The sequence below is a fragment of the Melanotaenia boesemani genome, chromosome 2 (genome assembly GCF_017639745.1).
Source record: "Melanotaenia boesemani isolate fMelBoe1 chromosome 2, fMelBoe1.pri, whole genome shotgun sequence".
Classification (NCBI taxonomy): Eukaryota; Metazoa; Chordata; class Actinopteri; order Atheriniformes; family Melanotaeniidae; genus Melanotaenia; species Melanotaenia boesemani.
Window position 1 is genome coordinate 19,319,803 of NC_055683.1, and position 6,621 is coordinate 19,326,423.

Sequence of the window (6,621 nt, forward strand, 5' to 3'; positions counted from 1 at the left end):
ACTCACCAGTGTCATTGAGACTCACTCAATCACTCTATATTGATTTCCATCCATGTGCATTTTATGAGCAAGCAGTGACTCACTCCTCATAATTGCATCTGCAGTTTCTTTGAAAATCTCTGGGATTTCATGACAAGGGAAGCATGTTAAACATTATCCAAACATCTTCACTAAAACAGGGTATAACGAACCCCTTGCAAAAAACTAAACTGTAAATAAACAAAAGACTGTGTGACAATGGGATTTAATGCTACAAAATATGTGACTTCAAACTCCAGCTGATCGCCCCCTTATTTTATTGATCAGATAGTTGAGATAGCATGTTTGGAGTCAATATAAATGTCATTTTTTTTTATAATTCAAAAGATTTTGCCTCCTTCCATATTGCTGTTGTTTAGTTGCATGTGTACTCATGGCAACCCCATGACCACTGTACATTAATAGTATATGTGTCACAAAGGCAAGACGGCTGACTCAAAGAGCAGACCAATTACTGGAGCTGAGAACAGAAAGGATTTATTTAGATGAGCAATACTTGTGGTGAGCTGATGAATGGGCAGATGGTTGAGGGTGGAATCCGAGGCAGTGATATGTGGGAGGGGACTCTGGATCAGAAGTGGTAGCCTGTTCAACTGGCCTGAAACTGAGTGAGACTGGAAAACCTGATTCTCTGGAAGGACAACGCATAAGTTAACCTGGAGCATGAGCAAGATAAGAGTCTTTGACAAATACAAAGGCCAAATACCGCGTGCAGAAAGACCAACACTCTGGCGCCGAATAAAGGGAAGAATGTGATATAAATACACCGTTGCTGTGATGAGTAGATGACCGGCAGCTGTGCTGATTGGAAGAATGGCAGCTGCAACACATGAACCTGTCAGGAGAAAACAACCATGCCCACAAACACACACACACACACAGAGGAAGAGTCCAGAGTCCCATGATAATATGTATATTTTGCATAATTGTGATGTGATTTAAAATTAAATTGTGTTAAATATATACATAATACAAAATATCAATTTTTATAGGTTGGAATTTAGACAATAACTGTTAAGGCAACATTAAATTGAATGCATTCTAATTCTATTGTTTTTATAATTACTAATATTTCCTAAATTACTTACTTTTGTGCGAAGTTTATATATAGCTGGTGTAACTGCATTAAGGCAGTTAAAGAATTTTTAAGTTATAGACATGTAGAACATACAACAGCTTTCCACAGAGACTGATAAAAGAAAGAGAAAGGTTTCAGAAGAGAGTGGAGTGGAAAAAATAGTGGGACTTAAAAACTGAATAAATAATAGACAACTCACCTGCATCATCACTGTTAAGTATGATTCTTATCTACTTTGGGGCTCCCACACCTCATTGTTTTACACAGCTGAGGCCTTCATTTCTACCTTTTTTTTAAGGCACAATGCTGTAGCTGGATGTGCTTCAGTTAGTTTGTAGAAAATGATTGCACATTAGGCTATGCATTTAAAACATCTTTGAAAAATGTTTTAATAGAATAGCTAAATGAGAAGAAGTGGGTCTTAAAGTGGTGAGCTATGAACTATTTTAGTCTTAATTTGTGTGAAGTGAAATTAAAGACTATACAGATTGATGGGAAATTTTATGACCAACACCAAACATGTAACAATGTGCATGGTGCAAGTTTAAATTTCACCAAAACTAGCTCAAATTATTTCAGAACTCTGCATTCTTCATTAACTAAGTACAACAAGTGTGATTAGTCAGAAGGTATTCAACCATAAAACACTTTTCTTAAGGAGACGATCTTTATTGTGAACACAAGACTGCTTGAAAACTAAAGTGAGTCAAATCATTTAGTACTTGTCACTTATTTGTCATTTTACTGCGGGATGTTACTTGTCAATTTACTACTAAGAAACAGACATTTCTTCCCTCCTGTCTACCTTTAAAGAAGTTGTGAGTTCTGTTTTATTGGTGTGTGTTTTATTATGTCCATGTTTAAAGAAGTAAAATCATTTCAATTTCAAGTTTCCCTGCTAGAGAAAGACACACACTCAGGGAGAGAGCCAGAGGGAGCTGCCCAAGCCAACTGTTTGTCTCTGTGAATCAAATCAGAGGTGATTTTCAGAGAACCAAAGAGGGGAATGGAAAACGACAAATAAACAAGTGCTCTTTTCTCTATCTTTTACCTGCCCATCTGTAGAAGAAGAATGATCTGCCAGGGTGTTTTTGTCCAGCTAGCTGAAACAAACACACACACATTTTCTCATCCCATACTCCTCTCATTGCGGACCACACTGCAGTTGCTTCTATGAGAGTAGATGAATTACACCCTCCTTTCGATTACTGTCCCTCCTCTGCAGTACCCCCGGCGGTCCCTCACATGTTCCACAACTTCCAATCGCTAGCTTAAACCAGAGCTAGTGAGGAGTCCACAATCTTTTCTAGGAGCTCCTTTTCTTTCCTGAAATCTCAGCATTTTTTCATTGATTTCCCCTGGAGGGTAATGCATCATCTTGGGCACCTGTGTATCAGTGTTAGAAGTATAAACCATGAAGTGATCCGGTTAAGTTTTGATCTACACCTAAACCCTAGACATTTTTATTAGTTAAAATCCTAGCTTTTAATTGTTTCATTTATAAACTTTGGTATGTGACTGAATGACAAAACGCTAATGTACTCAGGGGTTACTGTGGTAACTTAATACCAGTTTAAAATCCTGCCATATCTGAATAGTACACCTGCAATAAAAAAAAAGGATTTATTGTAATACTGTTGAATAAGAGATAAGTAAGGCAAGCTGGTTAAGAGATTTTTGGTGTTTGTGACTAATATGCTTTATCTGCATCATCTGAGAAGAATTACAGTAATCTGACACAACAGATGGTTTATTATTTATTATGTTTGAACTTTACTACATCAGATTGATAAACAGAATAATAATATTTGTTGGAGTATATGTTTCCCTTTGCTCCTATGGTGTTGGTTAGCAAGTTTTTTGTCTTTTTTAGGGGGGCGGTTTTACTGTTTGTGGTTGTTTGTCATTACCTATTGTCACTGATGATTATTTTCAATAATAAATGAATTAATAAATAAATTAAAACTTTTTTCTTCAGACAGGTTTTCAGAGAAATTCATTTTTACTTTCTTATTTTATCATCATCTGTTATAATGCCTTATTTAATCACTGTCATAAATAACTACAGCAGTATAAAAAGATGGCGGCTCGTCAAGCTTAAGAAGACTTTCCAAATGCTACATCAATAAATTGAGCAAACATTTGCTCTTATTAACTTTGTGGCATAAGATAGCTGTTGGGTTATGCAACCTGAAGCCTGAAGCACTGCTATCAACAATTCATTTGTGTAATGACCAATGTGGTGAGCATGATCACAGCTTGAGGCATACTAAGGCTGTTTAGGCATCCTCTGTCTGTACATCTGTGTCTTCCTCTTGATCATCTACATGTATGCCTATATAACCATGTATTCAAGCAGTGTTCCCATCTGTTACAAGTATAGAAGTTGAGAACTGAACTTGATGAAAACTGCAAATCTGTTTGCCTAAAGGGTCATCTGCGACTTTACTGCCCTTTTTTTCTCATTGACCGAACAATTTTGATTGTTTTATCGTTCTTTTATTGATTCCTTTTGAACTATTTTCTTGGTGGCATGGTTTGGTCAGACCTCTGCTACAGAGAAAAACTCACTAAACCAAATATTGAGATGGTTCAGTCACCTGACTGGTGAGGCAAAGTCCTGTCCAGCCTCCCTCCCAGGTTTTTAGTCCCAAGGTGCAGGACAAAGCGTTATAAAAAAAACGCTTTGTTACTTTTGCTGTCACTGGGCTCTATGAGAAGTAGCGACATTTGAACTTTTCTAATTTTATTCTGTTCATTTTATTCTTTAGCTCTAGTTGTGACTTTTAAATTCTGTGTTCTTACTGCTATATGGGTGGATGGTGGAACAATGAGCCATTTCATTTTTTTTTTTTTTTTTGTTTTTTTTTATGTTTTGGTCTTTGTTTTGTCTTGTCACTCGATTGAGTATCTGTCTGTCTGTGCAAAACAAATCTAACCATGGGTATTAATGAAAGTAATCTTGAACCTTACATTTCTTCTTTGTTGAGTTTTAATGCCATCCTGTCTGAACTGATGAGCTTCTAAGCCTTTTTTTGAACCTTTTACTCTTAACTTGCAGTACTGATCATTTCTGTTACCCACTCCCCATAAGCAGTCTTGTTCTGCCTGTAATTCTATAATCAATAAATCTAATACACTACAAAAAAAACAACAAAAAAATAAAAGAACGAAACAAACAGTAATTGACTTAGTCTGACAAAAACCAGACTTTTAAATTGCATGCTATTTAGTTAGTCTGAATTTAAAGCTCTGATAACACAACTATTGTGTTGTCGTTGGAGGCTGAATAATTTCTACATGCATAGACTCATCTGAACTTAAATGGGCCAAAGAGATCTATTATTATATATTGTCATATATTATTGCCTTTATCTAAGCAGGAAAAGTCTCATTGAGATTGGAGATTTGTTTTGCAAAAAATGTCCTCTCTAGACATGGTCCACAGTTCTCTCTTTGCATCATCTTGTAAATATAGACACATTATATATATATATATATATATATATATACATATAGCCTAAATCTTCTGTTGTCAAACAGCAAAACACTTCATAAATTATGAATAACACATGCTAGCTTATGATCTTTTAACCCTTTGATCCCTGTGCCTATTTTTTAGGCCTCTGCTCAAAAATTGCATCAACTTTAAAAATATATGAAACCACAAGGTCTGATTGAATAGGAGTCATTGTTAAAACCCTTGTAAGATTTGTTAAGATATCTAAATATCAGTGCACGCACTCAAGGTAAGAAATGAATAAAGTTGGCACATAGAACAAATTAAAAAGCTTCCAGGCTTTCAAGAAAAAAAAAACATACATGAATGTGAATGTGATTTTTCTTTTGTTTGTTTGTTTTTCCCTTTGGTGGATGGTTCAGATAAGCCAGATTGGTTTTTTGCTTCTTCCGGCATTCTATGTGATGTATTTTTATTCCGGGTAAATAAACTAATATGAACATCCCTTTGGAATGTTTCAGCTGTGGCTTTAAATCTCTATCAAATCATAGTCTAATATGTGAACCTTTTGTGTGCAAAAACTCTTATAAAGTAAAGCAGAACATAATCAAAGAGGTACTAGTACAAATAGTTCAGGCGAGGTCTCCAAAATGGCGATTTTGGCAAAGTCTGACCATCTGTTCTCAACATCCCCCAATTGGGGATCTCATGTTTAAGAATATTAAAGCAAATGAAAGCCATTTCTGCAGTAAATGTGGTGAACATTCACTCACACAGTCCACAGATCAGAAACTCAATCACCATCCTTTGCATAAACGTTGGGTCAACAAAGATGGTTGAAATTTTCTAAATGGCCATATGGAACTCTTAACCACATCTCAGCAACTATGCATGTAACCATACTCATTGCCCCGTTGTTTTGGGTTGTGTTGCTAACAGTGTTTTCATATTCATGAAGTAAGTAGCTAAGAATCGAAAGAGAAAATTGACATACGCACAAAGGCAGAAAGCACTTTCTCCCTTTGGCTGTGCAAATGATTTTTGTTCATGAAATCAGTTTTATTTATCTGGCCACAGGTATGAAATAACGCTTACAGCTTAAAAAAGTGGTGTGAGATTCAAACATTATTACTGAAAAACAAGAGACGGTGTAAAGCTTATACACCAAGCTGCACACGAAGGCAGAAATAAGAATCAGAGTAACGACAAGCAGATGGCCTTATTACTATGATCTTCTTGATAAAAACCTAAGATTACCAACTGAGTCTGTGCCACCTGCAGAGATATAAGTGTAGTATCAACACATTTAGCTACAAAATAAATGGAGTCGGTGAAGAATCAGCCAAGGTTTTCTTTCATTTCCATTCCGATAATCTGTTGTCTTCACCTGACAAAAGAGATTACTTTTATACAAGGTGAGGAAAACCGGTTGTGACAGGACATTCTGACAGGACAGCAAGCCTTGTGAATGGTGAAATTTTATTCTAGTCGCTCTACAGAGAGAGAAAGAGATAGAAAGAGAGAGAGATAAACAGTGCCACTGTACAGAAGAGCTCTTGTGAAATTCACACAAAAAATATTGTTTTTACTCTTTATAATTCTCCATGATGATCTATTCCAGTATGAATTTACAAGCGATGTTTACAGGTGTCATTTCTAAATATATTCAAAATAGTTCCTTAAAAGTCTTTGAGGAAGTATTAGTTTTTTAAAAAAAAAAGCTCTATTCTTACAGCAAATAATAAAGAAAGATGTCTTGTATCTTTGGAGGGATAGCAGACTCAAAGTAGAGGGTTGTTTTTTCTATCTTCTTTACAGTTGAAGTCCTGACTACACATGAAGGAGAGGGAAGAGAGAAGCAGAGCTGGTGATACAGTAATTCTCACCTGCCACTGGAGGAAGAGCAATGATGTCCCGCCATAGCAAGCCAAGCCCTGACCCCCGACCTGCCCCTTCAGTGGACAAAATGTGGTCTGATAAAAACCAGGCGGCCAATAAGGAAGCTGCACAGGGGTCGGGTCCTTGACTTCTCCCCCAAAACAGC